Here is a 23,579-nt window from a genome sequence, read left to right as displayed (position 1 = left end):
AAAGCAGGTAAACCTCAGAGAGTATTCCAAACTTAAAACTAGAGCGCCATAAGGATAAGTACATAAGTACATAAGTAGTGCCATACTGGGAAAGACCAAAGGTCCATCTAGCCCAGCATCCTGTCACCGACAGTGGCCAATCCAGGTCAAGGGCACCTGGCACGCTCCCCAAACGTAAAAACATTCCAGACAAGTTATACCTAAAAATGCGGAATTTTTCCAAGTCCATTTAATAGCGGTCTATGGACTTGTCCTTTAGGAATCTATCTAACCCCTTTTTAAACTCCGTCAAGCTAACCGCCCGTACCACGTTCTCCGGCAACGAATTCCCTGCCTGTATTCTGTTTATTTCTGATAGTGAAACAAATTAAAATTGTTTACCAGCATGTTATACTGGTCTCAATATCTCTGCTCTGCTTGCAGGCTCTTAAATTACTATTGGCTCTCACCCTGTAGAGAGAGAAGAATGTGTGTTAAGTACAGAAATTCATACAGATACAGCAGTCTCATTACAGATGACACTCCATCATAACCCCGTCTAACCTGGGTTTAGGTCAACCCTAGCTTCCCATTATCTAAATACTTTAGCCTGTGCCCTTTCCTTGGCTCTGATTTACATGTTTTATACCCCAAAACATCTGTAATTCTCATTTCTTATTCCAGCTTCTAGCCCAATACCTTCCATTCCTCCCCACATGTTATTTCTTAGCTCCTAACTTCTCCTCAATTCAATTCTTATATACTGCTAATATCTCCTTTCCAGGGTTCAGTGAGGTTTACATTCTAGGTGAGACAAAAGCAAATAGTGTTAGTGTGAGGTTTGAGAAACATTAGAGACCATTGGATTAATGCATGAGACTAAAAACATTAAGAAAAGGATAACAGATAATACTATTAGGTAGAAGTCATGATGGATTGTTATGAAGCAGTCTTTGAGAAGAGAAAGGTTTTTAGCCTCTTTCTGACATTGAGGTAGCTATCTTCTGTTCTGATGGGAATAGGTAGTTCCATATTCTGACTCCAAGAACGGGGAATAGAAAGCTGAAAGGCACCTAACCTTTCGTGAAATATAATATGCCCCATCAGACTGACTCTACACTTTACACCTGTCTTTTAGATCGTACACTTGTCTTTAGATTGTACACCTGTCTTTTAGATTGTAAGTTCCTTGAGCAGGGACTGTCCTTCCATGTTAAATTGTACAGCGCTGCATAACCCTAGTAGCACTTTAGAAATGTTAAGTAGTAGTAGTAGTAGTAGTAATTGTCTTTTGGAACAGTGATACTAGCATCAGTTGTTGTTTCAGTCTGTTAGACTGGACCACACATAGTGAAGCAGTCTTAGTCAGCAGTTCAGAGGTGAAGCACTGTAGGATTTGAAAAACTAAACAAGCAGCCTTGAACCCGAGTCTTTCTGCTATGGGAAGTCAGTGCAGATGTTTCGATGAGTTGAAACACCAGTATATCTATTCAATCTGTAAATTCATCTAACAGCAGTGTCCTGTATGATGTGCATTTTTTTCTGATACTGACACAATACCAAGAAATAGAAGGTTACAGTAATCCAAGTGAGGTAGGACTAACATTTGGACTAGTAGTGCGAAGGCTGTTTGGTCCAAGAATGATATGACTAGTTGTAGCTGTCTCATTTTGAATAGTGTTTTCTTCAATAGTTGGTTAATATGGGAAGCGAAGGTGAGTGAAGAGTCAAGCAAGACACCGCAAGGGGGGCAGACTCAAAAAAGATGTCAGGAAGTATTTTTTCACGGAGAGGGTGGTGGATGCTAGGAATGCCCTCCCGCGGGAGGTGGTGGAGATGAAAACGGTAACGGAATTCAAACATGCGTGGGATATGCATAAAGGAATCCTGTGCAGCAGGAATGGATCCTCAGAAGCTTAACTGAAATTGGGTGGCGGAGCAGGTGGGGGGGGGGAAGAGGGGTTGGTGGTTGGGAGGCTAGGATAGGGGAGGGCAGACTTATACGGTCTGTACCAGAGCCGGTGATGGGAGATGGGACTGGTGGTTGGGAGGCGGGAAATACTGCTGGGCAGACTTATACGGTCTGTGCCCTGAAAAAGACAGGTACAAATTCAAGATATGAGTTTATCTTGGGTAGACTAGATGGACCATGCAGGTCTTTTTCTGCCGTCATCTACTATGTATAAGTACTCTGGTTTCAGATTAGACTGTAAAGATTTGGCCATTGATCAAAGATATTGATGATGGGACCTCAATTCCCTGATTTCAGAACCACAGAACCTTGGGTTTTTGCACATTCAATTTCAGTTTATTGGTCAAGGCCCAAGTGCTGACCTCACCTTACATCAAATTATCAGTCCCAGTCTAATGGATTTTTCAATCCAAATTTAGCTCGATAATGGTCACACTTTCAATTGATTGTGTTTGTCATTCATTCAAGGTATAATTATGTTTTGAGTATAAGCAAAAGATCAGCCCAACTAATCCCAACAAAGATCTGAGACAATGCACAGAACTGTGTGACAATTATTTTTAGATTTATTTTAAAACATATACCATAAGTATTCCAACCAAAGTTGTTTTCTTCTAGCTGCTCTCACCTTGATAACGTAGCCAGCCTCTCACTGAGTGAATGAGGATAGCAATACAGGTACTGCACAAATATTTTTTAAGGTGCTTATTACTTTAAATAGAGAAAAATACAGTAAAACACACCAAGCAGATCATCATCATCATCGGAAATAAAACGGTGCTGTAAAATAGGAGAGAGACTGAGCTTTGGGCATAAACTGAAGTAAAAAGACAATATGCAAGAAGGCAGAATAGAATAGAATTTTGCAGTGGAGGAGTAGCCTAATGGGAAGTCACAGTTCTATTCCTTATTATCATGGCCTCAGGTACCAACTTAAGATTGTAAGCCGTTAGGAGAGAGAGAATGTCAGGTTCTCAGGTTCAGAGCCCGCAGGGACGGGCTCTGGAGCAAACGTGAGCCCTTGGGCTGCTGACGAGGAGCGACAGCAGCAGGCAAAACCCACCAACAAACACTGGGCTAGCACACCAACACAGACAAGGACTGCAGGCACCGCCCAGCGAGCCGGAACACATGGACTGAAACCCCCTGGACTGGAACACACCGGACTGGAGCACACCGGACCGGAACAATCTGGACTGGAGTACGCCTGCACTTAGCCACTGACCCCCCAGGAGTTGAGCTCCTGAGTTCGAGCGGCCAGCAGGACTTACCGGATACAGGATAACACAGGGACCAGGATACTAGAACAAGCTTGAAACAGGAGTGCTCCTAGGTACTGCACGAACAGAAGTGCTCCTACGCACTAAACTAACAGAAGTGCTCCTAACCACAGTGCACCTATGCACTGAACTACAGCAGTGCCCCACAGCACTAAACTAACCAAGGGGAAACAGGGGAGCCACAAGGAGAAAGCAGGGAGGCAAAATACATAAACACAGGTGCTCCTAAGCACCAAGCTAAAGCAGTGCTCCACCGCACTAAACTACCAAAGGTGCTCCTAAGCACCAAAAGAGAAAGCAGGGGAGCCACAAGGGAAAAGCAGGAAAGCTAAACATAAGGCAAAAGTGCACACTGCACCCAAACTAACCTGGACCTTTAGCAAATGCAAGCAGGGAAGCTAGACACAAAGTCAGAAGTGCACACTGCACCACCTCTACCTAAAGCAAACATTGCAAAGGCCCTGAAGGGAAGAACACCACTTCCTTATCAAGGCCCTGCCTGATGATGTCACAACTACCAGACACAGGCAGCCAGCATACTGAAACACAGAGAGGCTTAACCCACACAGCTGCAGTATAGTGAAGCAATTAGAGCTATGCTGGGAGCAGCCAGCATACAGAGACAGAGCTAACTCAGGCAACACACACAGGTGCAGTATAGTGAAGCAATTAGAGCCATGCTGCTGGAAGCAGCTAGCTCAGAAAGGACAGACAGAAGAAACAGAAGCCAGCTAAGAAGCTGACCCCCAGAAATAAGGTAAGTCTGAGGGGGGTCAAGGCCACAATCATGACAGAGAAATACCTACTCTACCTAAATGTAATTTACTTTGAACCACTACTGAAAAGTGTGACCTAAACCCCACAAAAGTACAAATATTTTAGGGGGAGGGGGAAGGGGAGATAAAGTGTCACCCAATAAAAGTAAAGTATCCACAGTCCCTTCTTCAGGCAAAATCAATAGACACAACAAAAAAAGTTGAGTTGCAGTTCAAAATCCTTGGACTTAGAGCACTTCTTTACACTCCTCTTTCTTATTCCATTCTCCTGCTAGTTCACAGGTGGGTAACCTCCTCGTCTCTTTCTTCCCTATGTTGACGCTCTTGGGGAAGAGAGCAGATTCCCAGCAGGCAGTTACTAGCCCTTAAAGTGCCAACTATGATAAGCTTTCTCCCTCAGGCTATCAAAGAAGGTTTTACCTCCTAGGTGGAGGATATGCTTTTTAAGGGAAACTAGCTTACTTTCTTCCTTACAGATACAAAGTTACTCTTACTGGCAGGTTAGGAATGAGCCTGAGTATAAGGTCCCCTCTACAACCTTGAGTGTTGTTTTTCTGATCTCCCAACTCAAGTACAGAGGATTATCTTTCTTGGTTCACTGGCTATTCTGTTATTGGATCTTTCTTCCCCTCCACAGACCTTCCTTGTCTTTATACCCCTTTCTCTTTTTGTAGTCTGGTTCTGCTCCGGGTACCCAGTATATATATCCTCACAAGTACTTGCAAGTTAGCCAAGGTCTTGGGGAAGTCAGCGTCACAACTGCAAAATTCATCAGCCTTGCTCAACTGACTTCTGACTTCCGTCTAAGATTTGGCTTTCTATTAGCAATAATCAAGCATGACTGCACATTCCATATATGAATACAAATTTGATGAACAATATACTTTTCTTTCTTTCTCACACCTTGTTTGCAACATTTACAACCCACCTTACCTTCTTTGGCTGGACTACACATATATTTTCTGGCTAGACTACATACACTTCCTCCCCGATGCATTGTTTCTCAAAGTCCTACATAGTACATTCCCGTTCAGCAATTACATATAACAGATAATATTCACAACTCATTCCCTCTAAGGTTACACCTCTCATCAAAGGAAGAATATGACTGATACAAAACTCTCCATTTCACCTTGGTCTCCTACTGAACCCCACTGATACAAATTCTCCACTTTTCTTTGGACCCCTACTGGACCTCTTCCACAGTCCCTCCCCCCCCCCCCCCCTTTGATTCTGTTCAGAAACACACATAGAGAGCCCATTACTATAAGCAAGAGGCTACACAACCAGGTAATATTAGGCAGCCAGCTAACAAACCAATCAGAGATACTTGACAAAAAAAAAATCCCTGCTGTAGAGTGCTGAATGTTAGAAGACACATTTTTAAGGTCTTTAGTTTCTGTTCGATAAGGATACTATCATCACTCAGATTAAAACAACACATTCCCTCAAATTCCTTGCACCCATGATTAGTCCTCAGGATCAATCAATGACCAGGTGGATTTGGATAACTGCTTTCCACAAACTATGGGTTTCCTGGGTCAAAGCTGTAAGAGAAGGTTAATAGTCTTAGCTAAGGAACAAACGAGATTGGTTAATTCTATATGTATATGAAGTGCCAACCCAGGAACACTGACCAAGAAGGTAGCCAAGGCAAGATCTTCATTTTCAGAAAACAAATGTACTTCAGAGTGACAGTCTGAGGAAAATTGGGTGGCAAGTGATCTAAGAGGGCGGTTATGAGAATGACTAGAAGAGAGCCACTTCAAAAAGGCTCCAGTGGCAAGTCTTCCAATGGTGCAAGGACCTCCTGAGGAACTGGCAGGAACATACGAGAAAGCCATTCCTCCACACAAAAGGAACCAGCAAGTGGATAAGTACATAGGAGAATAAGGAAAAGACACTAAGAAATTGTATTGCACAGGAGACCAGAGCCCCGATGCTCAAAACTCCGGTGCTGTACTGAACAGCGCTGAAAAAGAAACTACCTAATAGTATGTAAATCATCTGTGCGCTGTTAGCGTTAAGCATTAGGAAGATAAGAGAGAAGATTGTGCCTGGCGCATACGCACAAAAGCTATGCAGTAAGCAAAGCTCTTGTGCTCATGCCCAGTCAAACTGGGGAGCAGAGAGCCCTGCATGGCCAAGGGGGAAGAGGCATCAGTGCAGAAGAGGTATATGGTGAGTGGAGCCTCTATGGGCAGAGGGAGCTGCATCGCTACCATCCTTCAGCAAACTGGCTGGAGCTGACATCACGATTCCTGGACAGGGCTAACTCCCATTCTCTTGCATTTGTGGAAAGTATGTTGCCAAAAGAGCACTTTGAATTTATAGGGCACTGCAGGGTTCATCACTGGTTCAAGCCTAAAAATGCTCTTCCGCCTCTTTACACACCCAAATGCCAGCTCCATGCTGGTTTAAGGTTTCCAGCAGTAAAGGCGCCCTTGTTCAGTGTGCTGTCCTTTGAGCATCAGAGGGAATAGGAAACAACATTATTTACATCTTTTTGACTATCCAGCTCATTTTCGAAAGGGATCGCCGGAGATCTTCCGGCACAAATCGGGAGATCGCCGGCGATCTCCTGATCTCGGCCAAATCGGTATTATCGAAAGCCAATTTTGGCCGACCCCAACTGCTTTTTCGTAGCGGGGCCGGCCAACCTTCAAGGGGGCGTGTTGGTAGGGTAGCGAAGGCGGGACGGTGGGGGCGGGATGGGGGCGTGGGTACGGAAATGGCCGGCTTCACCTTATAATGAAAAAAAAAATGGTCGGCTCGAACGAGCATTTCACCGTCCGGACTTGGTCCATTTATTTTTAGGACCAAGTCTGAAAAAAGTGCCCCAACTGACCAGATGACCACGGACGAAGCGGGTATCACCTCCCCTTACTCCCCCAGTGGTCACCAACCCCCTCCCACCCAAAAAAAGAAAACAAAAACTTTTTTGGCCAGCCTAAAATGTCATACCCAGCTCCTTGACAGCAGTATGCAGGTCCCTGGAGCAGCTTTTAGTGGGTGCAGTGCACTTCAGGCAGGTGGACCCAGGCCCATCCTTCCCCCCCACCTGTTCCACTTGTGGTGGTTAATGTTAAGCCCTCCCAAACCCACTGTACCCACATGTAGGTGCCCCCCTTCACCCCTTAGGGCTATGGTAATGGTGTAGAGTTGTGGAGAGTGGGTTTTGGGGGGGGGGATTTGGGGGGCTCAGCACCCAAGATAAAGGTGCTATGCACCTGAAAGCTATTTTTGTTTTTTTTAATTTTAAGTGTCCCCTAGGGTGCCCAGTTGGTGTCCTGGCATGTGGGGGGGGGCCAGTGCACTACAAATGCTGGCTCTTCCCACGCCCAAATGCCTTGCATTTCACTGGGTTTGAGATGGCCGGGCCCGGTTTCCATTATGGCTGAAAAATGAAGCCGGCCATCTCATATAAACCCGGCGATCCTGCTCTAAACATGGCGAGCGATTTGGCCAGCGCCAAGCGTATTTCGAAAATACGCTTGGCTCCGCCCCATCGCGGAAACAGCCCCGAAGATGGCTGGCCATCGATTTGGCCAGCGCCGTTCGATTATGCCCCTCTATATTAGCATGCTATTTGCGCTGATCTTTGCCAAGCTTGTTGTTTCCCGCACTAGGGGCCTCTGAGCATTGTGTGCTGGTTAATGTGGATGCTAGTATGGCACTAATGGCCTCTACAGCCTGCGTTTGCTTCTGAATATCAGGTTGCAGGATAGGTTACGTTAGTAGATGCATTTACAAAAAGAAAGCAATCAGCTGCAGTGGTAAGTGTAACAAGAGATATGGAATGGCTGATCATTAGTGTAAACGGAGGATGTGTTAACAGTCCCTAGATTATAGAGTATGGGTTGTCTAATTTTGAGGATTTCGCTTTTTCTCTAGAGTACTCTAGAGAAAAAGTGAAATCCTCAAAATTAGACAACTCATTAAGACTAGTAACTTCCTGAATAGTGAAGGAAGACCCCAATGAAAAGTCGAAGTGAATACAAAAAGCAGAGGTATTTGTGTGTGGGGGGGGGTCCCTTTAACATCTGATATCTCAATTTATAATTCAGCATTGTTCTACTTAATTCATTAATTACCTATTTTAGCAGTTTCTTGCAGTTCAAGGTTCAAGAACAGGAATAAGTACAGTTCCTTATTTTCTTTAAGCTTGGAACACAAAGTACAGGATATTCCTTCCAACACCCAGTTAGGCAATCTATAATGCTCAGATAAGCATTTTTTTAAATACCTGTACATTTGTTTGGTTAACCTTTGACATTCATACTGGACCTCCAGTGCCAGGCTGATATAGTCTCTCTCCTTCATTAGTTTCTCCTTCATCAGATCCCCCCTTTGACCACAGGAGGGATTTGTCCCAAACATGCCAATTCCACCTGAGAGGGAGTGAGGAAGGCAGCCCTGTGATAACGGACTACATTAACAAAGGTGAAACAATTTCTTATTCAAACATCTTATCCTCATATAATATTGCTCCTTCCGAAGTGTACATACAAATATACAACACCCTGGAGTGGAAAACATGAAAAAGGATCTGTAAAAGTTAGAAGAATGGTCTAATGTTTGGCAATTAAAATTCAATGCAAAGAAGTACTGACTGATGCACTTAGAGAGTAGAAGTCCAAGGAAGACAAATGTGTTAGGCAGTGAGAGGCTGATATGCACAGACAGGACGAGGAACCTTGAGGTGATAGTATCCGAGGATCTGAAGCCGACAAAACAGTATTACAAAGCTAGGCTGTATAGAGATAGGTATAACCAGAGGTATAACCAGAAGAAAGGAGGCGTTGATGCCGCTGTACAAGTCATTGGTGAGGCCCCACCTGGAGAATTGTGTTCAGTTTGGGAGGATGTAAGAAGACTTGAAGCAATCCAGAGGAAGGAGACAAAAATGATATAGGGCTGCACTTATGAGAAGAGATTGGAAGACATGAATATGTATACCTTAGAGGAGAGGAGGGACAGGGGAGATATGATACAAACATTTAAATACTTGAAAGGTATTAATATAGAAACAAACATTTTCCAGAGAAGGGAAAATGGTAAACTAGAGGACATGAATTGAGGTTGAGGGTGGTAGACTAAGGAGTAATACCAGAAAACTCCTTTTCACAGAGAGGGTGGTTGATGCCTGGAATGCCCTCCCAAGTGAGGTGGTGGAGAAAAAAAACTGTGGCAGAATTCAAAAAGGCGTGGAATGGACACAGAGGATCTCTAATTAGAAAATGAATGATATAAAAAACCAAAACTTAAAGGGATGCATATGTGTTTGCATGTCAAGTGGTGATTAGGATGGCTGTATCAACTAAGGCCGGTGCTGGGCTGGCTCATACAGTCTGAGTCCCGCAAATAGCAATCTGGTTTAGGATGGACTGGAGAGAGCTTCAATGGAAACTCCAGTAATTTGGAACATGAGGGTAGTGCCAGGCAGACTTTTACAGTCTGCGTCCCGCAAATTACAAGACGGATTCGGATAGGCTGACAGCCGGGCGGACTTCCACGGTCTATGTCCAAGAAACACCAAAGAAAAACCATGATCAAGTATATCACATTAATTGTTGATTTAATCTTGAATTGATAATGGATGGGAATGTTGGGCAGACTAGATGGACCATTCAGGTCTTTATCTGCCGTCACGTGTCAAGAGCTTGTGTATCTGGATTTTCAGAAGGCGTTTGACAAAGTACCTCATGAAAGACTCCAGAGGAAATTGGAGAGTCATGAGATAGGATGTAGTGTTCTATTGTGGATTAAAAACTGGTTAAAAGATAGAAAACAGAGAGAAGGGTTAAATGGTCAGTATTCTCAATGGAGAAGGGTAGTTAGTGGGGTTTCCCAGGGCTCTGTGCTGAGACCGCTGCTTTTTAACATATTTATAAATGACCTAGAGATGGAAGTAACTAGTGAGGTAATTAAATTTGCTGATGGCACAAAGTTATTCAAAGTCGTTAAATCGTGGGAGGATTGTGAAAAATTACAAGAGGACCTTACGAGACTGGGCATCTAAATGGCAGATGTTTAATGTGAGGAAGTGCAAAGTGATGCATGTGGGAAAGAGGAACCCGAATTATAGCTACGTCATGCAAGGTTCAATGTTAGGAGTAACGGACCAAGAAAGGGATCTAGGTGTCGTCGTTGATGATATGTTGAAATCTTCTGCTCAGTGTGCTGCTGCGGCTAAGAAAGCATATAGAATGTTAGGTATTATTAGGAAAGGAATGGAAAACAAAAATGAGGATATTATAATGCCTTTGTATCGCTCCATGGTGCGACCGCACCTCGAATATTGTGTTCAATTCTGGTCGCCGCATCTCAAAAAAGATATAGTGGAATTAGAAAAGGTGCAGAGAAGGGCGACGAAAATGATAAAGGGGATGGGACGACTTCCCTATGAGGAAAAGCTAAAGCGCCTAGGGCTCTTCAGGGTGGAGAAAAGGCGGCTGAGGGGAGATATGATAGAGGTCTATAAAATAATGAGTGGAGTTGAACGGGTAGATGTGAAGTGTCTGTTCAAGCTTTCCAAAAATACTAGGAGACTAGGGGGCATGCGATGAAGCTACAATGTAGTAAATTTAAAACGAATCTGAGAAACTTTTTCTTCACTCTGGAATTCGTTGCCAGAGAATGTGGTAAAGGCGGTTAGCATAGCACAGTTTAAAAAAAAGGTTTGGACGGCTTCCTAAAGGAAAAGTCCATAGACTGTTATTAAATGGACTGGGGAAAATCCACTATTTCTGGGATAAGCAGTATAAAATGTTTTCTACATTTTTGGGATCTTGCCAGGTATTTGTGACCTGGATTGGCCACTGTTTGAAACAGGATGCTGGGCTCGATGGACCTTTGGTCTTTCCCAGTATGGCAATACTTATGTACTCATGTACCTAAGAAAAATCAATAAATCATTCACTCACAAGAAAGAACTGCTTATCCGCATGCTCTCCTAAAAAGGTTTTGACCAGTGAAGAGTGGGTTACTCTGGACATCTTCGGGCTGTGCCCACAAGTAGAAGTGTTAAAGTCTGAGTGACAATGCTAGAATCTCTTATGCTTTCACATTCAGAATTCCACTCCCTAATCCAGAAACTTCCACTCTGGATAAGGAAAGTAGATAAGAATCAGTCATGAGGCAGCATCTGTTGCAGTAGTGACCCCCATTTCTGATCAACAGGAGGTATCTTCTCTTTCTTCGCTGCACTAGGAGAACAGGGAGAGAGTCTCTTGAAGAGAGTAAAAATAGGGAACAGACATAAGACGGGGTTTCTATCATTTTCTTGCTAGTAGCTCCAGATTGGCTTCCCTGGCCATGGTATGCAGACCCTGTGTGTCTATTGGATGGCGAACCTCTCCCACTGCCCATAGGCTGGGGCCTTCTCCAGCAAGAGCCAGTAGAAATGGAAGATCCAGATCTCTTCTGGCTTACAAAGCATGGCTTTTCTCCCGCGGTGGTTTCTATGTTGTTCCGCTCTTGGAAGTCCTCCACATCTCTGGCTTATGTCAGGGTGTGGAAGGTTTTTGAAACCTGGTGTGCAGGATGGTCTCTGTACCATTAGAGGGAGCAGGTCCCTGATATCTCCAATGGCACCTCTCCTCAGGAAGTGACCCGAGCTGTCCCACCAGCGTAGACTGATTCTCACCTTGAGCAAAACAGGCAGAAAATGGTGGAAGTCCCAATAGACTGGAGTCTATCAAGGTAACAGGACCCACTGTAGCAGCTGCATGCGAGTCCTCACCCAGGCACAACCTCCAGGGTCGCTGCCATACAGCACATGAGCTGCAAGTAGTTTCATATGATGGTAACCGGAAACCTGCAAAATCTGTACTTCTTCATGCAAAGCTTCTCCACCTGGTTCTCCGGGAGGAACACAATTCCCCAGGTAGTGTCGAAGCAGGCTTCCAGGTACTCCAGGGACTGGGAGAGAGCCAGGTGACTCTTTCTCTGATTCTCAACCCAGTCTAGAGTCTCCAACTGAGACTGACCGGCTGACCTCCTCTGCTAAGTCAACTCGAATCAGCCAGACATCCAGATAAGGATGTACCCTGAATTCCTGGCAACCACCACCATAACCTTGGAGAAGGTGTGGGGGGCAGTAGCCGGTTCAAAGGGCACGGCCCAAAACTGATAATGATATCCAAGAATACAGAAGTGAAGCTAACACCTATGATGACTTGCGACAGGAATGTGCAGACAGACCTCTGTGAGGTCCAGGGCCATCAAGAACTTGCTCGGCCGAACAGAGGCGATCACCGACCTGAGGGTTTCTATGCGAAAATGCTGTACCCGCCAGTAGGCATTTACTCCCTTCAAGTTTAGAAAAGGACAAAAGCACCCGCCTCTCTTGGTGACCACAAAGTAAATGGAGTAAACCACCCAGACCACCTCTTTGCACGGCACAAGCTCCACAGCACTGAGCTCTAGCAGATGCTTGAGAGTAAGAGCAATAGCCCATCACTTTTGCTACAAACCACATAGGGAAGGCATGAAAATGTTGAGAATGGGTTGGGCAAACTCTAGGGATTATCCCTTCTCAACCACCTCCAGAACCCACTGGTAATAACAACATAAGCATTGCCATACTGGGACAGACCAAAAGTTCATCAAGCCCAGTATCCTGTTTCCAACAGCGTCCAATCCAGGTCAAGATCCCAAAAGAGGAAAAAAGATTTTATGCTGCTTATCCTGGAAACAAGCAGTGGATTTTCTTAAGTTCATCTTAATAATGGCTTATGGACTTTTCTTTTATAAAATTATCCAAACCTTTTTAAGCCCTATTAAGCTAACTGCTTTTACCACATTCTCTGGCACCATTAGAAGTTGCAACAGCAAAGTTAAGTTTATGCCACCATTGGTCACCAGTTTAACTGTAGAGTGATTTCCAGGGACAGTGGCCAGCATTTCGACAACTGCATCAGGGTCAGTGGTTTACTTGGAGGGGCATTTCGAACAGCGCCGGCCATCTCCGTGGCCGGCTCTGCAAATGGGCGGAGCCAACTGTATTTTTGAAAAAGATGGCTGGCCATCTTTTTTTCCGATAATACAGTTGGGGCCGGCCAAATCTCGACATAAATGTTGAGTTCGCCGGGTTTGAGATAGCAGGCATTGGGTTTCGCCGATTATGGAAACCGAGGCCGGCCATCTCAAAACCGGCCAAATCCAAGGCATTTGGTCGCGTGGGAAGAGCCAGCATTTGTAGTGCACTGGTCCCACTAACTGAATGTAAAAAGCCCTTCCCTTACTGATCTGGAAAGGAATGGGCTTGTATGAAGGAAATTGCATGCAAATGAGATGCTCGTAATTAGCTCATTTGCACACGATTTCCTTCCTAAGGAGGGGAAGCGATGGCAGTTGAGGACGTCCTTCCCTGCAATGGCAGTTGAGGACGTCCTTCTCTGTGACGGCAGTTGAGGATGTGCAAAATGTTTCTGTGAGAAGGACAGCCATGCCTTTGCTATGCCTCTGACACCCTTTTTATTTATTTGGATTTTGGATCACAAGTAGCAGCAGTGGGATTTGAACCTGCCACCTCTAGATTGCAAGACCAGAGCTCTAACCACTAGGTCACTCTGCCATTTCTCCACTGTACTCCACACCCTTGAAATTTGGCCATCCCTGTGGGGGGGCAGTTGAGGACGTCCAAAATGTTTGAAAGAAGGACGTCCACGGCTTCGTTATGCCTCCGCTGACACATACATACCTCCACGCCCCAGGGACCTGCATACTACCCCCCCTACAGGGATGGCCAAATTTCAAGGGAGTGGAGGAATGGCAGAGTTGCCTAGTGGTTACAGCACTGGTCTTGCAATCTAGAGGTGGCCGGTTCAAATCCCACTGCTGCTACTTGTGATCCAAAATCCAAATAAATAAAAAGGGTGTCAGAGGCATAGCAAAGGCATGGCTGTCCTTCTCACAGAAACATTTTGGACATCTTCAACTGCCGTTGCAGGGATGGAGGCATACCAAAGGACATATTCTAAAAAGAAAAAAAAAAAAAGACAAAGGTTTTTGAAGTTGTTTTTTTTTCAGGGTGGGAGGTGGTTAGTGACCACTGGAGAAGTCAGGGGAGGTCATCCCCGATTCCCTCCAGTGCTCCTCTGGTCAGTTCGGGCAGCTGTTTGATGCTTGGTCGTGAAAAAAAATGGACCAAGTAAAGTCAGCCAAGTGCTCGTCAGGCCGCCCTTCTTTTTTCCATTATCGGCAGAGGGCGGCTATCTCTTAAACACGCCCCTGTCCCGCCTTTGCTACCCTGCCGACACGCCCCCTTGAACTTTCGCCGTCCCGACGGAAAGCAGTTGAAGCCGGCCAAAATTGACTTTCGATATGCCGATTTGGCCGGCAATGGGAGAAGGGCGGCCATCTCCCAATTTGTGTCGGAAGATGGCCGCCCTTCTCTTTCGAAAATAAGCAGGTTAGGCTCTTTATAAGCAGCAAGTAGGAAGCATAAGTAAACCACTAACTCTGATGCAACTGTCGAAATGCTGGCTACTGTTGGTCACCGGTTTACTTTAGAGTGATTTCCACTGGCTTTATGGTACCATTTGAAGTTGCAACAGCAAAAAGTTAAGTTGTATACACTTTTCATTCAGTGATTGGAATACCTATAAGAACTAAGAAACAGTCTTTACTGTTATGTGTTGGGGTTAATAGAAGAAGGGTTTTTTATGCTGATGATTAATCATTATAGCTCGTGAGGGCTATGTTATTAGAGCTCCTTGAGGCTCTTTGAGGCTTTTTCATTCCTTTATTTTTGATTAGAATTTCCTTGATTAGGCTTTGTTGGGACTGTTATTTCCTTCACATCTTCCTTGACAAAGATCAAAGCAAATAATTTATTTAGTCTCTCTGCTATGGCCTTGTCTTCTCCGAGTGCTCCTTTCACCCCTCAGTCATCTACCAGTCTAACTGATTCTTTTACCAGCTTCATTACAAAGCCTCTCTTTGCCTTCTTTATCAATGGTTTGCATTTGACTTGCCATTCCTTTTGCTGTTTCCTATTACTTTCAGTTGGCTCCAGAGATGGTCTAGACCTACTCATGGCGGAAGAGGGACAACCAATTCCCCACCACTCACACCATTTTGTTTCTATGGAAAAGGTGCTTCATAGAACTGGCCTTAAGTATGAAAAACAAATAGAACAAAACTGGTCTTTTTCAGTGGAAACCACAGTACGTACCATGATAAGAAAAGAACAACTTATATCCATATGCTTACTATATCACTTACTATCCAAAATGTATTTGGATAGTAAATGTTAACTGTAAGAGATAGAAGTTCTACCTGCTTGCTACTAGACTTCCTAAATAAAAATCTGATAACAACAACAACAACAAAAAATCAAAAGGGTAAAAAACTGGCTTACAGTAACAAGGATGACATATTGAGAAAAAAAGTACCTATTTATTAAAGTGTGAGAAAGCAGCAGCATTTCCTTCAAAGGAAATTTACTCCCACATATGACAGTATTATTACCAGATCACATGTCTAATACACTAAATAACCCAGCTGCATTCCTAAGCAATAAAATCAACCAGAATATACAAGCATGTGACACATGAAGGACAAAATATTCCACTTTCAACAGGGATACTTGAGTGATCAAGTGATTTCTTAGCAAAGGTTTTGCTTGTCACTTGACTGATTTTGTCTCAAAGAATACACTAAAAAGCTAATTTACATACAGTTTTTCATCTTCCCAGCTGTCCAACAGGTTCAGCCACCAAATCTGTGCTCATATTAACATTCCAAAAGCAGTTAGCAAAAAAGGGGGGTTAAATAAAAAGGATTGGACAAGATCCTGGAGGAAAAGTCCACAAATTGCTATTAACAAGGTAGACTGGGGGAAAGGCAATGCTTATCATTGGATGTAAGCAGAAGGAATTTATCTGTTTTCGGATCCTGCCAAGTACTAGTAACCCAGATAGCCGCTGTTGGAAAACAGAATACTAGGCTTGACAAACCTTTGGTTTGACCCAGAATTGCAATTCTTATGGGTTTTTTTGTTTTGTTTTGTTTTTAGCTGATACAACAAATATTAACATCTCTCTATTCTTGTTTCTCCCATACCTTGATTATCTCATTTTAACTTTTATTTATATTTTACAAGAGAAGTAATCCCACAAACATATCCCCCTATCCTAGGCCACTCCCTCCCCAATTCATGCTTTCTATCCCTAATTGTAAACTCTTTTTGGAAGAGCTCTATGAGTCATGGGTCATGCATTTGATATATTGCCTTTCTGCGGTACAATCAAGGTGTCTTACGTATTATATACTTTCTCTGTCCCTAGTGGGATCACAATCTAATTCTTTTGTACCTGGGGAGAAAAGGAGGGTTAAGTGACTTGGCCAGAGTCACAGGGAACAAAAGTGGGAATCAAACCTGGTTCCCCTGTTTCACTTGCCAACAGATTCTGTGGGGAATTACCCTTCACAATGATCAATACCTTCATGGAGGAGCATTCATTCACTCTGTAAAATAGTTCCCATTTTCTGGCTAATTAGTTTGTTAATCTCTGATATGAGCTAAAAACCAACATCTTGAAGGGAGGACATACTATGCAAAGCGCTTCACTGAAGATGGTATTGAAGCGTTACAAGCAAATAGAAGGCCAAAATTAAGGGGCTCCAAGAATCCAATTTACGTCACTGTGGGTGTTTTTATTATTATTATTATTTTATTTTTTATCAACGTAAATAATATGTTACTTCATTCCAGAACATCAAAACCAAACAGAATCATATAACTACCCTTACCCCACCCGGGCACATCCTTACTATATTGGGCTAGATTTAACTAAATAACTGTATTAACTATACTAGCAGTATAAATCATATAATCAGTTATGCTGCATTACAAAATCTTTTATTATTTATTATCATTTACTGCATACAATGCCTGTGAACCCCAACAAAATACTGATTGCAAAGTCCATGTAGCTTTAAATGCTGCACTCAACCAAAAGGTTGTGCTCAGTTCTCTTTGTCTCCTTGTTTCCTTAGTTAAATCACTGTGCATTTCTGGCCACTCCTCCTCAGTTCCACCATGGGCACAGAGACAGATCTTACTCTAATGCAAAACCTCAAACCACACCCTATCTAGGTATGTCTATTTGGATTTTGTTAAATAGCAAACACCACCTTCACTGAACAGACCCATCGAAGGGACAGAGAAGAAGTGCTTCCCCCTTCTCCTGTTGGTAACAGAAATAGCTTTGACACTGGACAATCATACAGTTTCTCATGCCAGCACTAAATTCTGATAATGGCATCCACACACATTACATTTTTTTTTCACAAAACATCAGGCTGAAGGAGCTACAATGGGGGAAAAGGTCTAAGGATTAAAGTCCCAGTTATTACTTTGAATAATTCCAACGTTACACAACTTTTCATTTCTACACAGAATACTTTTCCTTTTTCTGTAAAGCTTCTCAAAACTTCCTTTTAACAACTACTTGATGAATCAGAGCAATATTGCAGAAAAAAATATATTCTCTAAAAATTTCTATGTAATAAAAATAGGAAGTGAGGTAGATGGAAATTTCAGATTAAAAAACCAGACTTGCTAAATGTACAAGTTAAATATGTCTGACACGTTTACAGCCTGTTTTATCTGATGAAGTCCCTTGTGCTGTTCAGACAGAGCTAAAGGTTTTTGTGCCCTGCTATGTTTTACATAGTAACATAGTAGATGACGGCAAAAAAAGACCTGCACGGTCCATCCAGTCTGCCCAACAAGACAACTCATGTGTTCTACTTTTTGTGTATACCCTACTTTGATTTGTACCTTTGCTCTTTAGGGCACAGACTGTATAAGTCTGCCCAGCACTATCCCCGCCTCCCAACCACCAGCCCCGCCTCCCAACCACCAGCTCTGGCACAGACCGTATAAGTCTGCCCAGCACTATCCCCGCCTCCCACCACCGGCTCTGGCACAGACCGTATAAGTCTGCCCAGCACTATCCCCACCTCCGGCTCTGGCACAGACCTGCACGGTCCATCCAGTCTGCCAACAAGACAACTCATGTGTGCTACTTTTTGTGTATACCCTACTTTGATTTGTACCTATGCTCTTTAGGGCACAGACCGTATAAGTCTGCCCAGCACTATCCCTGCCTCCCAACCTCCAGTCCCGCCTCCCACCACTGGCTCTGGCACAGACCGTATAAGTCTGACCTACTCTATCCCCGCCTCCCAACCTCCAGCCCCGCCTCCCACTACCGGCTCTGCTATCCAATCTCGGTTAAGCTCCTGAGGATCCATTCCTTCTGAACAGGATTCCTTTATGTTTATCCCACGAAATGTTTGAATTCCGTTACCGTTTTCATCTCCACCACCTCCCACGGGAGTGCATTCCAAGCATCCACCACTCTCTCCGTGAAGAAATCCTTCCTGACATTTTTCTTGAGTCTGCCCCCCTTCAATCTCATTTCATGTCCTCTCGTTCTACCACCTTCATATCTCCGGAAAAGGTTCGTTTGCGGATTAATACCTTTCAAATATATGAACGTCTGTATCATATCACCCGTTTCTCCTTTCCTCCAGAGTATACATGTTCAGGTCAGCAAGTCTCTCCTCATACGTCTTGTTACGCAAATCCCATACCATTCTCGTAGATTTTCTTTGCACCGCTTCGATTCTTTTTACATCCTTAGCAAGATACGGCCTCCAAAACTGAACACAATATTCCAGATGGGGCCTCACCAACAACTTATACAGGGGCATCAACACTCCCTTTCTTCTGCTGGTCACACCTCTCTCTATATACAGCCCAACAACCTTCTAGATACAGCCACCGCCTTGTCACACTGTTTCGTCGCCTTCAAATCCTCAGATACTATCACCCCAAGATCCCTCTCCCCGTCCGTACCTATCAGACTCTCACCACCTAACACATACGTCTCCCATGGATTTCTATTCCCTAAGTGCATCACTTTGCATTTCTTGGCATTGAATTTTAATTGCCAGACCTTAGACCATTGTTCTAGCTTCTTCAGATCCTTTTTCATGTTTTCCACTCCCTCTGGGGTGTCCACTCTGTAACAGATCTTAGTATCATCCGCAAATAGGCAAGCTTTACCTTCTAACCCTTCGGCAAGGTCACTCACAAATATATTGAACAGAATTGGCCCCAGCACCGATCCTTGAGGCACTCCACTACTCACCTTTCCCTCCTCCGAGCTAACTCCATTCACCACCACCCTCTGGCGTCTGTCCGTCAACCAGTTCCTAATCCAGTTCACCACTTTAGATCCTATCTTCAGCCCATCCAGTTTATTTAAAAGCCTCCTGTGGGGAACCGTGTCAAAAGCTTTGCTGAAATCTAAGTAGATTACGTCCATAGCTCGTCCCTGATTCAATTCTCCTGTCACCCAATCAAAAAACTCAATGAGATTCGTTTGGCACGATTTCCCTTTGGTAAAACCATGTTGTCTGGGATCTTGCAACTTATTGTCTTCCAGGAAATTCACTATCCTTTCCTTCAGCATCGCTTCCATTACTTTTCCAATAACTGAAGTGAGGCTTACCGGCCTGTAGTTTCCAGCTACTTCCCTATCACCACTTTTGTGAAGAGGGACCACCTCCGCCATTCTCCAATCCCTCGGAACCTCTCCCGTCTCCAAGGATTTATTAAACAAATCTTTAAGAGGACCCGCCAGAACCTCTCTGAGCTCCCTTAATATCCTGGGGTGGATCCCGTCCGGTCCCATGGCTTTGTCCACCTTTACCTTTACAAGTTGTTCATACATGCTGTATCCACTCCATTTTCATTTGTACTTTTTCCAGTCCATCGCGGTCCTGCTCCAGGATTTTCTTCTGTGAAAACAGAACAAAAGTATCTATTTAGCAAATTTGCTTTTTCTTCATCACTATCTACATAGCGGTTCGCAGTATCTTTTAGTCTCACAATTCCCTTTTTAGTCATTCTCCTTTCACTAATATACCTGAAGAAATTTTTGTCACCCCTCCTTACATTTCTAGCCATTTGTTCTTCCGCTTGCGCTTTCGCCAGACGTATCTCTCTCTTGGCTTCTTTCAGTTTCCTCCGGTATTCCTTCCCGTGTTCCTGTTCTTGAGTTTTTGTGTATTTCTGGAACGCCAACTCTTTAGCCTTTATTTTCTCAGCCACTTGTTTGGATAACCATATCGGTTTCCTTTTTCTCTTGCTTTTATTTACTTTCCTTACATAAAGGTTTGTGGCCCTATTCATAGTTTCTTTCAGCCTGGACCACTGTCCTTCCACTTCTTGTACTTCCTCCCAGCCCATCAGCTCCTTCCTCAGGTATTCCCCCATTTTAGTAAAGTCAGCACGCTTGAAATCCAGGACTTTGAGTTTTGAGTGGCTGTCCTCCACTACAGCAGTCATATCAAACCAAACCGTTTGATGGTCACTGCTGGCCAGGTGGGCACCCACTCGGACATTTGACACGCCATCCCCATTTGTGAGCACCAGATCCAGCGTCGCTCCCTCCCTCGTGGGTTCCGTCACCATTTGTCTGAGCAAAACACTTTGGAAAGCATCCACGATCTGTCTACTTCTCTCCGATTCCGCCGACGGAACCTTCCAATCTACATCCGGCAGATTGAAATCTCCCAGCAACAGCACCTCCCTCTTCTTTCCTAACTTTTGAATATCCGCGATCAGATCCCTATCTAGTTCCTCCAGTTGTGTCGGGGGTCTGTAGACAACACCCACGTGGACTGAGGTTCTATCATCTCTTTTTAAGGTGATCCATATCGCTTCTTCTTTTCCTCAGGTCCCGGTCATTTCAGTCGCTGTGATATCATTTCTCACATACAGAGCTACTCCTCCACCTTTACGACCCTCTCTATCCTTCCTAAATAGATTATAGCCTGGTATGTTTGCATCCCATTCATGGGAACCATTAGCCATGTCTCTGTGATTGCAACAATGTCTAAGTCTGCCTCCACCATCAGGGCTTGAAGGTCATGAACTTTATTGCTTAGACTGCGAGCATTTGTGGTCATCGCATTCCATCTACATTTCCTGGTATGTGTTTTAACATTAGTGATTTGGGGGTGTCTTAACCCTTTGGGTACCTTCCTATCTTTTTGTTCAACCTTCATTCCTTTTACAGCAAGCAGGTTCCCCTGTGCCTGAGAAGCTGCTGGAAAATAGGAAGTAAAATATAAATTAAACTAAGTTTTAAGTAGATCAAAATAGCCACTTACTTTCAAAAGAATAACCCCCCATAGTACTATATTATCTTAGTGCCATTTGCATGCTAAGATCATATAATACTAGCATTTATGCATGTGAATGTTGCATTCATGCACATGTGTGCGTGTTCAGTGGTATTCTAGAATGCGAATGCTGCAGGGCTCATAGTGCATAAACTGCAAAGGGGCATTCACAAGGGGTGGTGCATAAGCGGTCAACACACTTACATATGTAACTTATAGAATACTAAGGTATGCGCTAAAATACAACATACACATGCTTACATTTATGTCTGCCTTTTAAATGTTGTGACAGTGCCTAAATGGCGTTTGACAAGGTACCTCATGAAAGGCTACAGAGGAAATTGGAGGGTCATGGGATAGGAGGAAATGTCCTATTGTGGATTAAAAACTGGTTGAAGGATAGGAAACAGAGAGTGGGGTTAAATGGGCAGTATTCACAATGGAGAAGGGTAGTTAGTGGGGCTCCTCAGGGGTCTGTGCTAGGACTGCTGCTTTTTAATATATTTATAAATGATTTAGAGATGGGAGTAACTAGCGAGGTAATTAAATTTGCTGATGACACAAAGTTATTCAAAGTCGTTAAATCGCAACAGGATTGTGAAACATTACAGAAGGACCTAACGAGACGGGGAGACTGGGCGGCTAAATGGCAGATGACGTTTAATGTGAGCAAGTGCAAGGTGATGCATGTGGGAAAAAAGAACCCGAATTATAGCTACGTCATGCAAGGTTCCACGTTAGGAGTTACGAACCAAGAAAGGGATGTGGGTGTCGTCGTCGATAATACACTGAAACCTTCTGCTCAGTGTGCTGCTGCGGCTAGGAAAGCGAATAGAATGTTGGGTATTATTAGGAAAGGTTTGGAAAACAGGTGTGAGGATGCTATAATGCCGTTGTATCGCTCCATGGTGCGGCCACACCTTGAGTACTGTGTTCAATTCTGGTCGCCGCATCTCAAGAAAGATATAGTGGAATTGGAAAAGGTGCAGCAGACAAGGGTTCCTCAGAAATTAGCTGGATTAACACTTGCTGGTATAGTACAGCAACCTAAGAAGGAGAAAAGCAGGGGAAGTAAGGGAACAATGATTAGTTACACTATCAGCCATAATGTAGCCAGACTGTACCATCATTGTCTTCACCTTTCATAAGTACACAAGTAATGCCACACGGGGAAAAGACCATGGGTCCATCGAGCCCAGCGGCCAATCCAGGCCAAGGGCACCTGGCGAGCTTCCCAAACGTACAAACATTCTATACATGTTATTCCTGGAATTGTGGATTTTTCCTAAGTCCATTTAGTAGTGGTTTATGGACTTGCTCTTTAGGAAACTGTCTAACCCCTTTTTAAACTCTGCTAAGCTAACCGCCTTTACCACGTTCTCCGGCAACAAATTCCAGAGTTTAATTATGCGTTGGGTGAAGAAACATTTTCTCCGATTTGTTTTAAATTTACTACACTGTAGTTTCATCGCATGCCCCCTAGTCTTAGTATTTTTGGAAAGAGTGAACAGACGCTTCACATCCACCTGTTCCACTCCACTCATTATTTTATATACCTCTATCATGTCTCCCCTCAGCCGTCTCTTCTCCAAGTTGAAAAGCCCTAGCCTCCTTAGTTTTTCTTCATAGGGAAGTCGTCCCATCCCCGCTATCATTTTAGTCGCCCTTCGCTGCAAACTCTTTCCAAAGCAACAGGGGATGCTCATTCCCAGCCCACTAATGTGGCTTGTTTGTTTATGGTCAGTTTGATTTCAATCAAGCTAATTTAAACCACAAAACAAAAAAAGTCCAGATTTAAAACACTGATATATTATTAATATGTTCTACTGATATATATCCACTGGCTTTCAAACCCAATTCTCCCATCACGATGAACTTTAAGGGGAGGATCTCATTTAAAGCAAACTCTTCTCAGTTACTAATTCACTAAAATTGGACACATGCAGCATTTTATTTTTCATAGTGTACTTACGCATATCCAATGATGTCTCCAAATAAATGTTCCACAAATATTTAACATCTAAATAAAGAGTCCAGGTACCTCTCTTAACTCTATTTACACAGATTCACCTTTAAATTTGGAATGCACGTAATGTAGTTTGTTGCATTAGTCCATTGAATATGCAAAACAAAAGGTCTTGAAAGCTAGTTACAAATGAAGTTTATCATTTGGAAACTCAAAGAAACTCACCAGCTAATGTTCAGAAATCCTGAATCTGAAGGTTCTTTTCCTTCTCTCAACAGGACTCAAACCCTGAATTTCTTTCCGAGTTCCCACAAAAAAATAAATAAACAAAAGCCCAAATTAAATCAAATCCAAATCCGAGAGAGGACAGGGACAAGGTAAACAAAGGCAGG

The 23,579-nt window shown here is 43.7% G+C and overlaps 1 protein-coding gene across 5 annotated transcripts in view; it reads right to left on the bottom strand.

The window, feature by feature from the left end:
- The window catches only part of CFLAR (CASP8 and FADD like apoptosis regulator), a 216,857-nt gene that overhangs the window by 153,927 nt on the left and 39,351 nt on the right, over nucleotides 1-23,579 (bottom strand). For 2 of the 5 annotated variants that reach the window (XM_030208689.1, XM_030208693.1), the window contains exon 2: nucleotides 382-450. The exons of 1 other annotated variant lie outside the window; for it this stretch is intronic. The gene's annotated coding sequence lies outside the window, so the exon portion shown is untranslated. Of the gene's footprint in view, nucleotides 1-381; nucleotides 451-23,193; nucleotides 23,385-23,412; nucleotides 23,496-23,579 lie in introns of those variants that run through there. 2 more of the 5 variants (XM_030208690.1, XM_030208691.1) reach the window with 2 other exon arrangements.

This window comes from Microcaecilia unicolor, chromosome 7 (genome assembly GCF_901765095.1).
Source record: "Microcaecilia unicolor chromosome 7, aMicUni1.1, whole genome shotgun sequence".
In the NCBI taxonomy this organism is placed as follows: domain Eukaryota; kingdom Metazoa; phylum Chordata; class Amphibia; order Gymnophiona; family Siphonopidae; genus Microcaecilia; species Microcaecilia unicolor.
The sequence above is the reverse complement of the archived record's forward strand: the minus strand, read 5'-3'. Positions and strand labels throughout refer to the sequence as shown.